Raw genomic sequence first — 22318 nt, forward strand, 5'->3', positions numbered from 1 at the left:
AGAAATACAAGGTACTTTTTATGAATAAGAACTGCAAAAAACTAACCGAAAAATATTTAGTATTAAACAAGTTATTCGCAAACTCAAAAACAAGTCATTAGTAAAGTGGTATGGGTACCCTGAGACTTTTAACTCAAGGGTTGATTATAAAGAATTGATAAGTCTGTAAGATATACTCAATCCATGCCTAGCGTTACCAATGGAAAAAGTGATTACATTAAACTCTGGAGATGAACAAATTCGACAATCTGGAAGTTTTTACGCTTTAAAAGGACAATTTTACTATTATGCGTAGCTATATTACAATTACGCTTAGGCTATATTACATTTACGCTGAATGTTTATGAGCCAAAAATTATGAAATTAATTTTATAATTTAGAAACTTTTATATTTTTTTTTTATATTTATACTTTATATTATTTTATTATTGGCTCAGAAATTATGGTTAAGATAATGGTTGAAATATGATGTGAGATTATGGTTAGGATCATAGTTGAAATATGATGTGAGATTATGGTTGAAGTTATGATTGAAATGAGTTAAGAAATTATGGATGGAGTTATGGTTGAAATATGATGTGAGATTATAGTTTAAAGTTTAAATAAGTTAAGAAAGTATGGTCAGGTTTATGGTAGAAAAAATATAAGCCAGAACCGGCACTTCTATTACTGACACCAACGCAAAGGTAAGCCAAATGTCCATCAACTTAAAAGATAACAAAAAAAAAACATTACAACAACAACACACAACAATATCACACACTATAAGTTAATATAATATGGACATATAACATAACTTAAGTAGCATAACATTCATATATAACAGATCATAAGTAACAATATTACGCAAAATGTTATTAAATACATTATTATGTATTTTCAGAATAGTTAATAACAAAGGCTTGAAAACATTCAGACCTAAAGCAGTAACAGTTTGACAATAAACACTGAATAATTGATGTAAGTACATCACTTGGCTGGCAAGATTGACAAATCTTGCTCTACACGTTTACCAAGTCACAGCACTTTGATAACATGGAAACAACATAATATAAGCATATGTACCAACTATAAACACAATATACATATATTTAAACTTATATAAACATATTTAAACACGTTCATAAAACAATTATATAACACAAATTACCGCATGCACAAACAATAAAAAAACTTTCTACATTTTTATACAATAACAATGTTATTGCATAAAAATGTAGAAAGTTTTCTTATTGTTTATGTATGTGGTAATATGTGTTATATAATTGTTTTATAAACGTGTTTAAATATGTTTATTTGAGTTTAAATATATAAGATAAATTTTCAAACTTTATCTTCAGTATAGCAACATATTAAATTTTTACTAGTTTGTTTTTCAAATAATAATCAAAAAATTTATTTCGAAAGGAAATTTTTTGATAAATCCACTTGAAGAACGGTCACTTACGGAAGAAAACTTGAAATTCGTCATAAAAACAAGATTGAAATGTTCCATTTAAAAAAAAACCGCATTGGTAATGTGTCTCAGAGCTGGGAAAAAATTCTATTAATCAAATTTGATTAAATACGTTACGAATTTGATTTGACTGGCCCCTATGAACCATAATTGGGACATTCAACTACCACAATAATTTGCCATCGTGTGTGAAAATTTCATGGCATAGGTTATTCAGTTTTTAGTATTAAATCTTGTTTTAAAGTTATTCGACTAAATTTAGTTACGCTAAAAAGTTAGTCGACTAAATTTAGTTAAACTAAAAAGTTAGTCGACTAATTTATTTACGCTAAAAAGTTAGTCGACTAAATTTAGTTAGACTAAAACTAACCTTAACTCTTACCCCTAAATAACATGAATATAACAGTTATAAAGCACGTAATACCAAATACACATACTTATCAAAAAGTATATATGCAAACAATAAACATATATAACTTTAATTGTGCAAACAAAAATTTTAAAAATGACACGAAAAAATTTAAAAAAATTCAAAGTAAACTAAATATAAATATATATATATACAAACAATACTCTTTACTTTTTATTTTTTTTTTTTTTTGTAACTGTAATTCTCATAACATAATTTAACCTTTACATACAATAACATGTCTGTGTTTAGGTGTAATTTTATGAGGTTCAAACTTGTACTTTTTCATAACTACTTCTATATAATTGAAATAAATGCTCACAGAATAGCTGTTTAAACCCTAAACACGACTTAAAGACAACCCTTAAGGCTTTCTGTTTAAAAGGTCTAGATGTCTCTTTAAAAACCCACTTATAAAATCTCTTCCTGCAACACCATTATATTTATTAAATGGATAAACTATTTTGTTTTTTTCAACGTCCTGGAAGACAATTCGTTGATCGTTACTTATAGACAATCCATTTCTTTTATGTAGTTAACTAATTAACTTTCATTATCATCTGGCAATACTTTTTTTAAATGAACCAAGTGATTTTTTATCTATTATAATAGTCTAAACTCTTTAATTTTCTTTAAGTCCTTCTGTATAAAGCATCTTTTTTTACGCTAAATGTCAAAGCTGCTTTTCTCAATGAGATTTCCTTTAATTTTAACATAACATACTCTCATCAGAAAGATTGCTACATTTAGTTTTTCTTTTATAGTTTCTAACCATATTTAACTGTCTAAATAAACATGGCAGATATTGACAAAACTTAAACAAAAAAAACGTCTCGTTTCGCCCCGCGACATGTTGGCATAGAAATTGTAAATTTTTCCTGGCAATTTTGTCATAAAAATAAAATATCAATATATGGAAATGATAGAGCAACGCCTACAAATGATAGTATAACACTTTAGATATAAGCATTTTTTTCACTACGTAAGATAAAAAAACTCTAAGAAAAATTAAAACATGAACGCATCGAAATTCGAATTGTCATATAGCCAAGAGATGAAATGGTTGTTGTTCTCTTCATTCTCTACATTTCAAAGTGACTCAAAAATTCAAAGTTCAAGATATTTTTTGTAACACTAAACAATTTAAGAACACACCTAAACTTGTAAAAATCATTAAAACAATAAATTGCGTGATTAGGATCATTATAAATGCAATCTATCTCATTTTGCCCCTCTTACCCTAATATGAATTGTTTAGTCTACTATGACGATAACAGTTAAAAATTTTTATGATAAAAATTTTGAATCTGGAGCAATTTCTTTAATAAATCGCCCAACAAAAATAATAAAAAATTCAGCAACTTTGCTGGATTATATCATTTCTACAGATTTATTCAGTAGTGATATAAAATCTTAACAGATATTTCAAACCACTTTCTTATTTTACTTAACATTAGCACTGACCATTAGTCAGTGACCAAGCGCCTAAACATAAGTTGAATAAAATTTAAAAACACGTTTTTTTTTTAACCATTAAATATTGAGTCTTTCGAAAATCAGCTCTCATTATGACATTGGAAATACTTAAATTTTTATGAAAACGCAAATAATCTTGATAAAAAGTTCTTTAAAACATTCACTTCTGTTTACGCGTCTAATTTTTCAATTGTCACAATTACATAAAAAAATAACACTTTAATAATCCCTGGATTACAAAGGATTCAAAAAATAAATTCAAAACTAAACAAAAGCTAAACATAAAATATTTGAAAACAAAAACATCAGCTAGCGAAAAAATTTACAAAGATTACAAAAAAATTTTTTTAGGAAAAAAAAAAAATTAAAAAAAAGCTATAAATGATTGAAAACGCACTTAGCAAATATTGAAAGAAATTACTGGCAAACAAAAAACATACTAAAGCTCTTTGCCACAAATGCTTTAAATCGATATCAAGGTTAGCAAAAGGAGGTAAATAATGTCGTTTGCCGAAGAGTTTTTTCCATTGCTCAAAACGGTAGTGGAGTCGCTTTAAATAAGTAACTCGTTAAATAAGTAGACAAACAGTTCTGAGCATGCATAAAAACGCTGAAACACTTAAAACTAGGATCATAAAACCCAGCGTTAAATAAGTAACATTGCATATAAACAAAAAAGATGGCTGACGATTACTCTGTTGAAGATGTTAAAAAATATCTTTACGATGGAACAATTAAGAAATGTATGAGTTTAAAACAGCGTAAATCATTTCTAAAATATGTTTAAAAATTTCAGTTTACTGGTACGTATTAATATTTTTGCATTATTTTATGTATTAATAATTTTGTATTTGGACTTTAACTTTTTTCGAAGATTTAGAATATAATCTCAGATAAAATATAAACATTGTATACAAATGTAAACATTTGCGTATAATTTATATACGATTGTAAAAACTGCAGTTATAATTCTGTAAATGACTAATCTTCAAATCATTTGAAGATTAGTCATTTACAGAATTATTGTTCATTTGACAAATGAACATATACAAAAGTAACCGTTGCATACAAGTTTTGCATACACATGTCACGTGTGTTTACCAATGTTTACTTGTGTTGTAAACGTTTGCATATAGTTTATATACGATTCTAAACATTACAGAAATAGTTCTGTAATGAATGCATAAACTTATACAAATACTCAAAAGTAACCATTGCGTGTAAATGTTATTGGGTTAAATATTTCAATTGCATATTTTTTTTATCAAATTTTCTCATATAATAATTGTCTTCTTTGCATTAAAAATGATTTTCAAAATGGTTCATTTTCTAACTTAATGTAACTGTAATTATAATAGTAAATTTTTCCAGTGCAAAAGATTATCATATTGTTTGCAAAATTTTATCTTGGTGTGGTTAGTGATATTACAAAATGGGTGAAAGAATGCTACAAGTGCCAATGCATGGAGAAGATTAAAACTTGTGCTCCGGAACTGAAACCAATTAAGGTCAACGGATTGGACCTTAATTGGTTTCAACCGTATGGAGCATGATTGGTTCGAACCTGCTATAATTACTGACTTTAAGCCAACTGGAGCTGTTGTGTCCCTTAATGGTAAAGTTTGGAAATCAGCTGTAGCTCTCCCCAATATGTTTTATCTCTTCAAATATTTTAAAGGAACATAATTATTGTTCGCAAATCACTGACCAAATATATATAATCGAAACACCATGTGATGAAAATACAAACTCTACTTCCACAGCATTAAAGATTACATTGACATTAATGTATGATTTAGAAAGAAAATAAAAGTTAGTGAAGTGATTTTCCTTTGTCTCCAAGCAATTATAATACTAATAATAACTATAGTAATAGTAACTATATTTATAGTAACAAAATTTTATCAGTTAAAGAAGAGAAGCCAGTTGATAGTGTTGTAGAAAGTGTTAAATCTGATAGTATAATTAAAAAAAGTGAATGTAGAAGTTCAAAGATTTCTTAAGTTTTTTGTGCAGTTACTGTTGCCAGTAATTTTTATTCAAAACAGTCAAAAGAAAAAGCCTTAGATATTTTAAGAAATCCATCTGGTTGGCTTGACGACACCTTGATTGATATAGCACAATGTTTGCTTTCATATCAGTTTCCTAAAATATCTGGGTTTCAAAGTTCGTGTATTTTTAGTTGTTTTAATTCAGGTGGTTTTTCCGAAAATTACAGTTTTATACAGATAATTAATGTAAGAAAATCACATTAGGTGCTTTTAAGTAATGTGTCCTCTGATGTTGTATCCCATTTGAAGTGTGTTCAGTTCTACTAATTCACTTTTTATTGATTCACATAAAGATAATACACCATTGATAGTGCACAGAGTTCCACGTTCATCCTTGAATTGTCAAACAAACAGTCCTTTAATTGTCAAAGTAATGGATTGTCAAATGCAACCAAATGGAAATGATTGTGGTCTTTTTGCAAAAGCAAATGAGACAGCTTTGTGTAATGGTATCAATCTAAGTTTAGTTATATGGGAACATAATGATATAAGGCAACATTGCCTAAAATGTATTAAGAATGGTGTATTAGAAATGTTTCCTTCCGTTACTGTGTTAGACAGTCATAAAAAGTCTGCCTTTTCTATTAATTGCAATCATTTTTGTAAGTGCAGACAAAATAATAATAATTGATTGTCATTCAAGTTTTTCTGGATATGGATTTATAATTCCTGTTACATCATTAGTGTTTATGTATCTTGTTTTTCCTGCGATTTTTTTAGTTTTTATGACATAATACATATAAAAGTTTTTTTGTTTTCTATCGTCGGTTTGTTTATGTATCTTATGTTTTAGTTAATAACTTAGTTTATTTTTGTTATTTAATATATTTAAAATTTAGTTAATAAGTTAGTTATTTATTTTATGTTTGTATATATCTTATAGTCGTTTAAAGTTATATAATTAGTTAATTTAGGTCAACTATTGCTTTTTCTTTATTTTTTTATTGGCAGGATGATTTGTTTTGCTTACTTTGTAGTTTATTTTTTATTCTTATCATTTATTTATTATATCAATTAGGATTATTGATATATATTAATAGCTACTGTTATTAAACTCAGTTCTTTACTTACAAGCGTTTGTTTTTGTCGTAGTTAACTTTAAGTACTTCTACTACGACAAGAGTACTATTTAAAGATATGGTTATGTTATTTTTAGTTTTAATGAGATATTTGATGAATTTATTATAGAATATTGTAAAAGTTTAGACTATTCTGGCTTGTAAATGGCGTGATAGTTTTAGCATTTTTAATATTCATACATTTCAAAGATTCAAATTTTTCTGGCACAAATTTAGAGTTCATTTTTTAAATAAATTCATTAACATATATTGATTAATGCAGTTGTTAAGTACTTTTCACAAAAGCAGGTATTTATTATTTAATTTTTTTTTCACTGCATCTTTATTATACTATTTATGTTATACTATATTTCTATATCATATTTATATACTATATTTTTGTATTATATAGGCTTGCAATTCCATGTGGAAAAATCGAATTTCTTCCGAAAATGCCCAAGTTTCAACCAAGTTAAATTTTTTCAAAAGGACATAGAAACCATATTATTTTATTTTGTTATTTATATTGTATAAGGATTTTTTGATCTTATTTTTAAAATAAAGTTTTAGTTTAGCATGAAGTGTGTCGTTTCTTTAATGTCTTTTTAATTTAAAACATTACATAGTAAGAAATAGTAAATTATTGTGCTATATACTTAAAACTGCTAAAATCGTCGAATAACAAACGTCTAGGTTGTTATTCAACAATAGTGCAATAGTGGTGTTGTAGTAGAACGCTCGCCTCATAATCGAGAAGTTCCGAGTTTGATCACCACCACGCCCCTAGTAGTACCGCGCTCAACTTGTTTCTCCGCAAAACAGTCTTGTCCGTTATGGTTTGTGTTTCGGTGTTATAGAGTTGAGAGAGGGTTGTAACCTCAACTAAATAGACTCCTCGACTGTAGTGGCTTTCTCCGCCTTGGGAAGGTAAAGTAACACATAACAATCTGGTTTCCATATTAAACTGACTGAGAGTAACCAGCTGATTGGAAAATTATTTGATGTTCCCATTATTATTAGGAGTAAATGAAAACAAAGAGGTAAGTAATCTATTACCAACAATTTTTTTAAATAACTAGAACGCAATCTGTATCATTTATTTTGAATTTTTATTCATAAATAGTTGGTAGAAAAAGATACTCCTATAGTATATTGAAATGATGTTGAAAGGCTGTTAGCTTTTCATCACAGACATCAAGAAATAAAAGATGATATAAGAAAAGAGTTGATATCAAATTTGGTGCAGATGGAGGGCAAGAATTCCTTAAAGTTACTCTATCAATCACCCTAAAACCAGAGCTAGAAAATTATAAAATCCCAAATAAATTGAGAAAGTGTGACGGCTATGCGTTCAAAGATTTCAAAGATACAAGTGTCCATAAAATAATTATACTGGTTATTTTGCCGTTAATGAAAAAAAAATACCATAACCTGTTGATAATTTTGGATAAATTAAACATTTTTTTCTTAGATTACACAGTATCTGAAGATTTAAAGGTTTTGCTTCAAATGGTTGGAAAACAAACGGCAACATCAAAGCACCATTGTCCGTTTTGCAATACCTCATCTCCTAACTTTCAAAAAGATAATCATTATTCTTTATAATCTTTGTGCAAATTATGCGACCAATATATATCTGATTGTGAAAAATTAAAAAATGTAAAAACTGTCACAAATATTGTTTAACCCTTTTATTAACATCGGACAAAAATTTAAAAAAATAATAGAGTTTGTAAATATTCCCAGTCTACATATTGTTTTAGGTGTTATGGACAAAATTTTGAAAGAGATTGAAAAAAATTTGTTTGAAAACAAGGAGTATGGGTTACAGTTTGTCATCCGATATCTGTCTATGGTAAACATCTGCAGAGTATCTTATTAAATGCAGCATCGTTTAAAAGGCAATGCTTGCAATAAACTGTTAAAAACATAGACATCTTTGAGCTGTTTTTTCAGGAGTCCAGTCTTGGAGATACCGCATCCAAATACATTAAGATACTTAGAGATTTTGAAAAATTTTTAAGTTTGTGATAGGATTACAATAATATTTTTTAACAATAATACAACATTTTATGCAAATTTAAACTTGCATAAACTATGACGATTATTGATTAAATAGACTAAAAATTATTTTGTGAATTTTATATTCTGTAGGCTTAGGTTACTGGAACAAACAAGCTCTCAAATCCATTCACCAGGATTCAAATCAGTTTTAGCGAATAAAAAAAGTTGGAGAACATAGCTCAAACTATATCTAAAATTTTTATTATCTTAGGAGACGTAGTTCTAGGAAGGGGATAATTAGCCGTCGAGACGGGATTGGGTTAGCTCCAATTACCTGAACTTTTTGCAAGTCATCCTCATTTGATACCAGTATTAAAATACTAAAAATTTGAGTATGCCACATAACTCTTAGTTACCTACCTTGAACAACAAAATACGTGATTTCTTCCTCGGCCCCCGGTGAAAAAAGTTGTATTTAAGTTACATTTTTGAAATAAGGAAGATTCTTCCGATAATAAACAAATAAAAAATTTCTGAGGATGTAGCAAGGTCTCAGAGCATTTTCCTATGCACCTTGAGATCTTTATCAACAGTATACAGAGCAACAGTATAGTTGTCCGATTAAGGGCCATCAAGCGTAAAATATACTTTAAACAAATACTTCAACAGGCTGGATGCGTTCACTCAGGTGAGTTTTACCACAAGTTTGATATGGGGTTAGCACCTTTAACAGTCGCTTTATCAACTACCACTCTCGTTGACGTTATCCGCCCATCTTGGACTACAAAGCAGCAACCTGAGCAAAAAGTATTGAAAATTTAACTAATTAAACTAAATCCTACTGATTAAATAATTAGCAAACAATTAGAAAATAGTAACAATCAACAATCAAGTGCCGTAAAGAAGACATTTTATTTACATGTCCGATAAGAGGCAATTAAGCGTAAAATATACTTTGATTAAGTTAAAGTGTAATTTTCTTTCACAAGATTTAACAACATTTAATTATTGGTGAAAACATATTGGTAATTAAAACACAAACTCAGTAATTGTTAGCAATTCTAAAGCTACTAATGAGAAATTATAAACAATTGCTAAACAATTGGTAATAAGCAAATTGGTAATAAGAAATAGCTAAGCAATTAACTAAAATATCATCAACGTTATTAAAAAACGTAATAACAAACAATTTTTATAACAGCCGTTAAACGGGTATAATCAGGACTGACTTAACTCATCATTTCCCTATATTACTTATTACTGATAGCGTAACTCCTAATAAAACTACCCTTGAATCAACAGTATTCACATTAAAAATCAATGAAAGCTCCAAAAGCCAATTATAAAAAAGTAATAAATGATTCCGTCGATTGGAACCTTGTTTTACATTCTTATGATGTAATTAATGCTTATGATTTATTTCTGAACGATTTTGTAAAATGTATGATGAGTCATTTTCTTTAAAAGTAAAAGTAATAAATTCTAAGTTCTTTCTATCACCATGGATGACCAAAGGGCTAATAAAATCATCATTGAAAAAACAAAAATTGTATGAAAAATATTTAAAAAATAAAACATATAAAAATGAAACTATTTACAAAAGCTATAAAAATTCATTTGAAATATTAAAAACAATCACAAGTTAATTATTATGATAAATTGCTTGAAATTAAAAAAGGAAACTCTCAAAAAAAGTGAAACGTTATTAGAGAATTAATTGGGAAAAAAAAATTACAAAAAATAACTTACCTCAAAAACTTTTTATTGATGGAAACCCATTTATCATAAAGAAGTTATTATTGAGAAACTGAACAGTTTTTTCTTTACTTAACAGCAAAAATTCCATTTAGTCAAAAAGGATTTGATTTATATCTTACAACAACTGATATAATTATGGACGAACCGTATATATATATATATATATACATATATATATATATATATATATATATATATATATATATATATATATATATATATATATATATATATATCTATATATATATCTATATCTATACATATATATATATATATATATATATATATATATATATATATATATATATATATATATATATATATATATATATATATATATATATATATATATATATATATATATATATATATATATATATATATATATATATATATATATATATATATATATATATATATATATATATATATATATATATATATATATATAATAGTACTTTGTTCATATTTGACGTAATATATATAAATTACATATTTTTCAAATACAAATAAGGCTTCTAAAAGAAGATCACAATGATTTTATCGTCAGAAGTCTTTTACAAAAGAGAGTTAAACATTATAAAAGCGCCTTTTTACAATAAGAGTACGTACCCCCGTAAAAAAAAACATAAAAACATTAAATCGTACTTAGATAAGTGAAAATAAATTGTGCTTTTAGATGAAAAATTTTCGTGAAAATACCACGTTAAATCTATAGAAAGTGAGATCTCAAAAAGTATTTCCATGTGATATCGAACAAAACCGTTTCTAAAATATTTAATCTTTAAAAAGCATTTTTTTTCCGTTCAATTACAACTATCTTTCTTATTGTAACGTTACCTGGGGTAGCACTAATCATACTAAACTCAAAAAAATTTATAGCAAACAAAACCATGCTTGTAAGATAATATTTGGACAAACAGGAATGCACATTGCGAAACTCTCTTACGTCGGCTTGGAGCTTTAAATATTTATATAATTAATATTCATCAACTAATGTTATTTATGCTTAAAGCAAAACGTGGGTTATCTCCAATATTTTGTAGAATATTTATGAAATCTCTCATAAATATTCAACCAAATTTTCAGTGAACAGTTTTATCATTCCCATAAACAGCATTTACTAAACATGGTATTCGATATACCAGATTTCAAATGTCTTTTTTTAAAACAATTTAAAATTTTTGAATTAATAAATCATTTAGATTTTTATTATTAATTGCTTTCTTTTTTTGGTTTAAAGTTTTTGTTGATATTTTTTAATCAGCCCGAAATACTTGTTTTTATTTTATTTTTAATAAAACTTATTAAACTTATAACTTGTAAGTTATTAATAACAAAAAACGCAATTTTTTGTGATTCATAGCTTCCACGATTTGTATTATTTTTTTTATTATTATTCCGCTGGAAGATTGTTAGCAAAAATTTATTTTATTGCTGAAGTTTTGTAGGTACTTATACTGTTTTATTTATCACTTATTAGTTATGTAAATTTTTAGAAACGTCTAAGAACAAAAAAAGCAACGGGACTCGGTGATAAGAAAAAGTCTTCTTCTTGTTCGAGCCAGGATTTTCTAATATTGTAATTTCTTTGTTGGAGTTTTAAACTAACGGCAAATAATAATAAAAAATAAAATAAAGCGAGCTAAATGAAAAATTTTAAACTTTGAAAAGGAAGAAATAAAAATAAAAGAAAAAATGGAAAAAATAAAATAAAAAATCTTATTCTCTTGATTTAATAATATTAATCTTACTTATGTTGCTACTGGAGTAAGAGCAATTGGTGTCATTATTTTTAATGCAATAAAATAATGACAAGCCATTGAACAAGCTAGATGAGCAATCTAAGAATCTTTAAGGAAGGATATGATACAGATGGGAAGGCCTTGTGCTATGGCATTTCCCCACTACATTCTTGAATTAGGTTTTTTGAAATTTATTTTGTGTATTTCAAATAGAATTGAAATAAAAACTTGGAAAGTAAAAAAGTTTTCAAAAGATAAATAATTATTGAGAAAAAAAATTATTCATGATTGGATGTTTGAAGAATTTAATTTGAGAGTTAATGAACCAAGAACTGGCGGATCAGGAACTAGTAATACCGGAAATTTATACTGACGAGCTTTTTCTGGCCCTCTGAATGTTATGTAAACTGATAATTTTGTTAATTGTTGAAAAAATTATCAGATTACATATCATTCTAATTACAATCAATTGCAAAGACTATATGATCCGGAAAAAAATGATAAATATGTAAATATAAAAAGTTGTTAGAGACATATGATTAGTTCTAGGTCCCAGCTTCCATACACAAAGTATTAGCGCATGCTTGGGCAATTATTATTAATTCATTAGTTTCATTTGGTTTAATGGGAGAGAAAACGGTTGAATCTTGACAAAGAATTTATAAATTTGGTTGTGAACATCATGCAAGGAAAAATAGTAGAAAAACAAATTTATTTGACATTTTCATTCGAGGTATACATACTTCTGATATCTTAGTAAGTTCAATCTCATTAACTAAAAGATTGAAAAGTAAGAAAATTTAAAAATTTGAAAGCAGTTTATAGCATTGATAGAGAAATCAATCAGACTAAATAGAATTAGATGAAATTAATGACTAGATAAAATATATTTAAACGTTGACAAATTTGATGAAAATCTATTATTAGATATAGATGTAGAAGTGTAAACTGTATAGTCTGTATAATATAACTTTATATTTTTTTGTCTACTTTATAAATTTATTAATTATATAAATAATATTATATAAAGTATTAAAACTTTTTTTTTTCTTTATATTTTGTCGTTTAAAAATATTACACTAACTACATATACTTCATAATTTTTACATAAGTAATGACAGGACTTTTAGAAGGATTCAGGAGGATCTTGTCATGAATCCCTTTACAACATATGGTTAACTTTTAATTAAAATACAATGTCTGTAGTCAAATAATGATACACCTTTTTGCAAAAGTATTTAAAAACCAAGATAAAATGTTAAAAAGCCAAGATAAAATGTCAAACGAAATAATATACAAAATAAAACAACAACAACAACATCAACAAATGAATTAAAAATAAATCAAGATAGTTTCAATTAAAAATATAATTTTTTAAGTTTTTGTTTGAATGAAGCAAAAGTCTGTTGGGTGGAAAAATAAAATTTTAGTAAGACTGTTATTTTCCAGAGATAAGGACCTCGGTAAGAAACATAAAAACTGGTCTTTGGTTTTACGGCTAAAAAGGGCAATAGAATTGTTATTAATTCGAAGATTATATTTATTTTAGGTTTCAAATAAAGTTTTCCCCCACCCCAGCATGAGAGTATTGAAAGGTCTTCATGATCATAACTTTCTGAAAAAAAAAGATTATTCAATGAAAGTTAAAATTTGTCAATGAATTTAAATTTATTATAACATTGCGGCAAAAATCTTATTTTGGACTCATTCCTCTCATATTTAGGGAGAGGAGGGCTAATTTTGCGAATATTTGTAATTCCGGGCTGCAATCACCGCAATTTTTTTTGCAAAACATCATATTTTGACTTAATCATGAACTTAACTTGTTTGGAGCATTTAAAAAATGTCCATTATTTTAAAAATGCCCGAAAGTATCACATATAAAAAAATCCAATTGGTGCCCCCAGTGCTCATGTCGATTTACCCCCCTCCTTGCTGCGCCTATGAGCTCGCATAACACCAAATTAAAAAATATTATTATTTAAAAATATGATCTATTTTACTTTAAGGCTTGATATCCACATAAATACAACGATTACATAATTTGCCACCTATTTCAATGAAATGTTACCACTGCACAGTCGGACTGCAACATACGAAAGGATGGCCAAAATTATTTTTCCAATTTTTTTAAAATTTTAATAAAATGTATATAGGTAAGTATGTAAAATTCAAAATTTCACATAACTTTAATCTATAGCTTCCTAGAAACTTAACTTTGTAGCATTAGCGCAAATAAGATTTTTCCGGGGAGGGGTTTTGGGATATATATATAATGGCCAAATCAAGATTTTTCTTTACTGTTATTTTTTTATTCCAATCATCGTCAATTTCTACATCTATATTAATGTTTTCATTAAATCGATCAATATCGTTGTCATAATCTGGTGTGTTATCATTATTTTTTGCCATTGCTAGTATTAACGTCTACTTTTTTTTTTACATTTTAAATAAGCATTTCGTTACAATATCTAAAAAACAAATATATAATAATAAAATATAATCAATGCGATAATCAATGCAAAGTTTAAAAATATTTGTTTGAAAAATGGGCAGCTTAATAAAATTATTATTGCGTAAAATGTATTTATTTTTATCTTTTGATGAATACAAATTATGGAAAGAAGTAGGGGATGAATTGGTTTTACATTTAAACATAAAACAAAGAATATTAAAAGTGTTAAGCTCATATATATTAAAAACTTTCCTTTCAAGTAATTGAGGCTCGGCATGAGTATAACGGTCTTTAAAATATAAAAGACGTGCTATATGCTTCTGCTGACAATAAAAAGGTTTATTTTTTCTTTGTACTACCTAAAGCAATGTTTGCATAGCTTATGTGACAATGAATAAATGAGTCTTATAATTGTACTAAAGTATGTTTATTTAAATCATTTCTTGCTTTGTACAATATTTCTATACTTTTTGAAATTTAACTTGATAAGTTTTTAATGTGATATTTCCATGAAAGATTTTCATGCATATAAGCACCTTGAAAGTTGGTTACTATTATTTGTTTAATTTGTATATTGTCAGAAACAAGATGATGATGGTCTGCTTCTTTTAGTACTAAAAAGTCTGTAACTTCTTTTGGAAAAATATAAGTTTTATTTTTTAGATCTCGTACTCAAAGATAATGTACTAATAATAGGATCTGATGAGTTTATTGCACCAAATAAGTTTTCTTCTCTTGAGCACTTGTTAGTTATGTAATTATGCTAGTTCCTGGATTTTTTTAGGATCCTTCTGCTCTTGGCTTGTCTATTCTCAATCTTAAATTTCTTAATATTAAAAAGTGTATACGTTTTTTTGCTTTAGCGTACATTTTTTTATATCCTTTAAATACGCGCCAAACCTTTAATTCAATACAATATGCAATATGTAGAAAGCATTCAAAAAATCGAACCCAACGGTGTAATGGTGACAGGCCATGTACAAGAGCATCTTTTTTTGCATTGAATTTTTTGAGGTTTTTTATATCACTCATCTTATTAGGTGTTGCTTTACAAAAAGGACAGCATTGCATAGATGACTTGTCTGTGATGAACGCCATAACTTTTCCATCTATCATGCTCAAGATAAATATAAAATCCACAAAAAAAAATTGCCATTCCGGAAATCATCTCTAATAGGGTTCAAAAGTTTCTTTTTCTATATCTTATTGTTTTTAAGGCCTCATTTTTTTCTTTTGTAAGCTCCATGTAGATAGGTCGACAGAATCTTTTAATTTGAGTGTAAGATTGAGCCACATTAAGTTTTTTGTGTTATTGTATAATATTAGTTGTAATGGCGTTGTCGCTACTGTTATTAAATCTGAATCACTATCATCGACTCAATCCATGCTTTGATGATATTTAGCGTTTCCAGAAATTTTGACTAGTCCCAAAGGAACTCAATAATATTACAACCTTTTTTGTTCTCTTTCAAATGCTTCAAAATTGTTGCTTGATTCAAATCAACTAATCTTTTGCCTGTGTTTTTCATGAGAGTCTTTAATTCTACTTTGATAAACTTTTTTGTTGTAGTTATTAAATCTTTTGGTGGAATTTTTTTTTTTGTGTGTGATTACAGTCGATGAAATAAACTTTATCATCTGACAACACGTCATTGTAATTTAATCTGTGTAATATTTGAATTGCTTCAGTTTGATGTTCTATAACATTTTTTAGAAGCTTAACCATGATATAGTTTTGATTATTGTATGCTGTAAATTTGCTGCAAGTAAAACTCGTTCAATTGAATCTGTTTTAGTAACTTTTTTGATGAACGTTCCGCTTTTTTCTTATTTGATAAATTTTATTTTTCGATTGGAAAAGCTAGACTACCTATTCATTTTTATGGTTTTCAAATCTTTAAGTTTATTTACTTTTTCCCACTTTTCTATATATCTGATATACAAAACTCTCAATAAATTTAAAAGTTTTAGGGTATTACATTCACGAATACTTACTACTGAAGAAATATACTCAAAAGCCTTTTAAGAAATTTTTATGACGGTATTAGAGCGACAAAAGTGCTTGATAATTTCCCTCCCTTGTAATTTTGAGCATATTTCATCGCATCTAGTAGTATTTGCTTTGGATTCCATTTTTTAAAGTATTTTTTTACGACACAGGAATGGGTGGTTTTCTTTCAATGACAACAACAAAGAATTAAGCTGTTTTTATCTTTACTAAATCAAAGTCTTATTTTTACAAAAGGTTACTTAAATTGATATTGGAGGTGTACCATGCTAGACAAGAATAAAATGAGGATAGAAAACTAGGAAAGAATAATTTCAGAATAGAATGTTTTATGATAGAAATAAAGAAACCTTACTAGAAAAGAATTTTTACAAAAGAATATTTTTTGGCAGAAATTTTGAAAAGAAACTTGAAATACTTTCTAAGAAAGAATATTTTTTAATAAACGTAAACAACTTGCTTGGAAAGAATTTTTATTTAATAAATGCGAAAAACTTGCTAGGAAAGAATTTTATTTAATAAATCTAAAAAACTTGCTACGACAGTATTTTATTTCATTAATCCAAAAAAACTTGCTAGGACAGAATCACCATTTATAATTAAAAGTGAATCACTGATGAATGATTCATTGAGACATTGTCTCTGGATGGTTGTTCTCAGCATCAACCTCAGAATAGTCCTTAAAAGAAAAATAATAATTGATTGATAAAAGATTTATTGACAAATTGCGCGCAAATTCTTTCTTAAAATTTCTTTGCTAGCACGTTTTTAAAATTTCTTTTCTAAAATTTCTTTGCTAGTACATTTTTCCAATTTTCTTTGCTAGAAAGAAAATGACTTTTACTTGTGCGATTTCTATCCTAAAAAAGTCTTTGCTAGCAAGTTTTTCATTTTTCTTTGCCAGAAAGGATTTATGTATTTCTTTCTTCTTTTCTATCCTTCAATTATTCTATCCTAAAAAGTGATCATGTTATTTTCTATCATAGCAAGAATTTTCATGTTTCTTTCCTAGAAAGGCTTTCCTGAATTCTTGTCTAGAACCGGCCGCCATATTGGATAACGACCCACAAAATACCCTCAAAAATTGCAGTTTAAAAACCGCTTAATTACTATAAATTAAGAGTTATTATAATCACAAACCACATAGTCGTAATTAAACCTTCTATAGCATTCCGCAATAAAATTACAGAATAGCATTTAGTTATAATGATACATTTCGTAATAAATGAATGTATTAAACAAGAACGCATTGCAAAAAATCGCAATAATCGGAGCATGGGAACAAAATACTCTTAAAAGGTTTACCCCCTAGCCCAAATGCGAGGGCAATGAGTTATTAAAATATTTTAATTTATTATCTTTTACTAAATTCAAATTCATTGATAGGTTTCAAATTTCTTAAAACTATCTATATATTATATTGTTCATATGTTATGACAATTTTGGATCCAACACTTATTAAAGATGCAGAAAAGAAATATTGTAAAAAGACCTTGCGTCACTAAAAAACAATTAATTCAAAAAAGGGCAAGAAGGTGCAGCATTAAATTTTTCATTAAATTTTTCTTGAGCAAATTTATAATCAACAAATACTGAGACCACCTAATAAAGAATTGTAAATCAGTTTTCCTGCTCTACTAAAGTCAAAGTACCCTATTATTTTGCAATATTTTTTCATATTTTGGACATACTTTCACGACTACATTTGTAATACTTTTTTTAACTTAAATTATCTAAAACTAGTCTCAATGACCTTCCAATCAATGTATAAATGTCTGAGAAAATATAAAAATTATTTATACATAAATCGGTCGGAACATTACCCACAAAACTCGTCTTAAATGACCGTTTTGACAAAAAAATTTCACTTTGTAACTAAATATCTCGTTATTGATATATTTTAAAAATTTGATATTTTCACATTTTCATCTTGAATGTCTTAGCAAATAAACTCGCCACATAAAAAATCGTAAAAAGTATAAAAAATTTCAATTTTGGCCACCCAACGTTCCACTGCGCACTATGCAGTGGTTTTAATTGCTTTTTAAATAAAAACAAAACATAGTAAAACTTTTTTAATATTTTTACAATTTGGGAAGAGTGGGGTAATGGCGAACGCGGGGTAACTCCGAACATGGTAAAAACAGCATTAAAGAAAAATAAATTTGACAATTTCTTTTTACCTGCTGAGAGACGTGCAGTAGTGTAATGAAGTCCAGACGTGCAGTAGTGTAATGAAGCTGCAATTGTTGTTCACTATAATATGATTTTAACTTTTTTCGATAATTTTATGCAACTTTTTTCTTGAGTAACATTCTGTTGCAGCTTCTGTGGATATAAAACCACTCCTTTTTGTTGTTGTTGTTGCATAGTGTAGTTTTTGTACTAAGTTATTACAATTAGCATTTTATTCGTTATTACGCAACGGTGTTTGTGATTGTCCCCCGGTGTGTTCGTAATTACCCCATGTACGTAGGGTAATTCCGAACACCAATGGTTTCAATTTTGCCATAAATTTTTTTTTTATAATAAGATTTATAATAAGTTGCTTTTGAGGATTTGGTGACTGAATAGTTAAACTAATTGATTAGCAATAAATGTGATCAATTTTGTCTAACTGGTGTCTTTAATTAACAATCCCGCCATTACCCCCCTGTTCGCCATTACCCCCTCTCCCCTACTGAATATCTTTCTTTAAATTCAAAAAAAATTAAATTCAAAAACAATTGTAATTGTATTGTTTAAAGGTTTGAATAAATAAAATTGAAAAGATTAATAACTTTTTTTTTTGTTGCATAAAACATAGTATTGTTTCAATAAAAAGTGGCTTAAAATTTGAATTTTTATTGATAAGTTTGTTAATAACGAATCATTTTATTCGAAAAATTAGTTCTAATTGTCAGATTGGTATTTTTTTACTTAATGTTATTTTGTTGAGCTTATTTAAAGTGCTCATATTACCGAGTGGTCTGGGTTATATAAGCATTTTTGCTACTTTTTTAAAACCTCTGTATTTTTTTAAAAAATCGGGTACCCAAATATTTATGTAGACGATGAGTAGTGATTCCTAAAATTTGTTTATTCGCAAAAATTTTGGATCCATCATAATTATTTTTTAAAAAATTTCAATTTTCGCTTAAGGTGCTCATAATGCTCTATTCTGTCATATGCACAGATGTAATAGAATATGAAAATAGTTTAACAAAAAGTTAACAATATCAACTATCAAATAATCTCAGATTTTGAAAAACAATTTTAATAACAAAATTTCGACGAAAAGTCTATATTACTATTAAAAAAGTCTGTTTTTAATTTTTTCTGAAAAATCTTTATCTTGTAACTCTAAGTTTAATAAGTTTAAGTTGTTTTGTTATATATCACTGATTTAGAACCCCCTTACCACTGCATCTTTTTAACCCCCTCTTCCTCTGCGTACTTACGTATTATTACTTACAAAAAAACGTCTTTTTAAACCCGACGCGAAAGGTTTTTGAAACATTAAAAACAAAAATATTATTCAATTCCACGTTTCATTAGCCAAATTTATTTGACGCAGTCCGCACACTTATGTTTACGATTTAGGGAAAAATAAATAAAAAATGGTACCTTCTCAGTTTGATAAAAAATTAAAAACAAGTGTTCTTCATCCTAACATTTATCCTTTTTCTGGCTAGATTTTTAAAACGCTTCAATTGATTTGTTCTTCTGCTTTATGCTTTATAAAAATTTTAAATCAAAAGATTCTAATGGTCTACTCAAAATACTCTCGTTTACCAAGATCGAAAAGTGTACAAAAAACCTAAATAAAGTTGTTTAAAACAAGTTTATAAAAAGAGAAAAAATACAAACATTTTGCCAGACAAAGTGATATGCTGAAACAAAAATACAATTCAGCAAAAAGAAAATTATAGTTTTAAAAATTATAAAAGGAACCCTTCATATATACAAGTTCAAAAATAAAATTTTCAGAATATTTAAATTGCTTTTATCTCGAAAAAATTACAATGGGAAAAAACTTTAAGTTTTTTATAAATTTTCTTAATGGTTTTAACATAACAAAACCAAATTGTCAAATTTGATTTTTAACATAGCGAAATTAGATTGCAAAACTTGATTTCAAGATAATTTCAGTTTTTCATTTTCTTCCAACCATGTAATGAATTTTCTGTTTCTTCAACAATGACTAATAAAGTATTATTTGTTAAATTTAAAAACGTTTGATGTATTGGTCTCTAGCAGGTATGATTTAAAAACATTAAGTTTTGTATCTGCACACTCAATCTGTAGCTGGCATTGAACATAACATTGAGGGAAATTTTCTACTTGTTGTTCATGGCCCAACACATTCAACACAGCTTTGAGTTTTCTAGTCTAACAAGCTTCAATCAGGGTCACATATCTTTATCAGGGCTACAAACATATTTATTGTTCATTAGGTTAATAAAGTATACGCATTTTTCAATTTTGGATTTAGAAATAAGTTTTTAAATAATTTACTTTTTTGAATATTTTCTAAATGGCCTAGGCCCGGTGTAGAAGCCTGGTTTTATATTTAAAAACAATTCAATATAATATAAAACTTTAAAAGTTTCCCAAAAAAAACCAAGTAAATTAGAAAGTCAACAGTTGTACAGTTGGCAGTCAGCTGAAATTTTATGTTTTCTAAAATCATGCCACTTTGTGTTTTGTTCTAAGTTTATTGACCTTAGTAACCGCATGGCTCGTTTTGGAGCCATGCGGTTACTAAGATCAATATTTACAATACCAGTGTCAAAACGCTCTCTATTAATGAGAAATATGCATTTTAAACCGTTACAAGTGCTTTGTACATGAGTATTTTCAGTGTTATTTAAAATGATATTAGTGACACTTTGGGTATTATTTTTAAAAGTGTAATTTTTCTTAAAATATCACTATTATTTGAATCTTCTGTGAGTTTATTGATATAGAGGTCAATGTTTTCAAATTTAGTGTTATCTATGTGAAGTATAATTAAATCAAATAATTAGGTATTAAAACAAATACAATCTGATAAAATAAAGGCAGTTCTTTGTAACTATTTATAATGTAAATGTTAACAGACAGATGATTTGCGTTTAAATTTCAATTTAATTTGTACAAAATAAACACGCTGCAGATAAACAGCCACTTTTTTAAAGTGCTATTTCAATTTTAAAACAATTAATGATACATCTTTTTAAAAATAGTTTAGTTCTGGATCTGCTGATATAGCAATTATGTCATCTCTTTTTTTATTATTATTTAAGGACTCTCTTAATTTAAAAAAATGGTTACACTTTGTAACTGTTCTGTGCAAGATAGAGTGAATCTTTTCTTTTATAGTTTTCATTGCAGTTAGTATTTTATCATTATTGTGTTTTAAAAAACACAAAAGTGAAAGTAAGCGAAAGTACACAACTTACTTGAACTCACAGGACAACTGCAATGTTCTATTTCAGGATTAAATCAATCAAAAAGTAAGACAACTAATCTCATATAGCGACTATATAATTTTATACTCTTAGATTTAATGATTTAATTTTCACTTCGTAGCATTCTTTATGCTTTTTCAGGAAGTCCTTCCTTTTTATGGTCACAATATCTGTAAATGACATCTTCACTAATTTTCTTATCGTAAAATATCTTGTTTGATGACCATTCAGCTTTAATTTTAGGTATTATAAGTGAGACTGCATTGAAAATACAGGTTTGCTATTCAATAACAATATTCAACAGCCTATTAGGCTTTAGTTTAATTTTTAGCTTTAAATAACATAAATACATTTGCGTTTTGTTTCGCAATTCCTCGAAAGTACCAAATCATTTACAGTATCATTTACGTTTTTAATCATAATGAATTAGGAACTAATAGCAGCAGCAACGGTATTGTTTAGTTAT

The sequence above is a fragment of the Hydra vulgaris genome, chromosome 02, assembly GCF_038396675.1.
Source record: "Hydra vulgaris chromosome 02, alternate assembly HydraT2T_AEP".
Lineage (NCBI taxonomy): Eukaryota > Metazoa > Cnidaria > Hydrozoa > Anthoathecata > Hydridae > Hydra > Hydra vulgaris.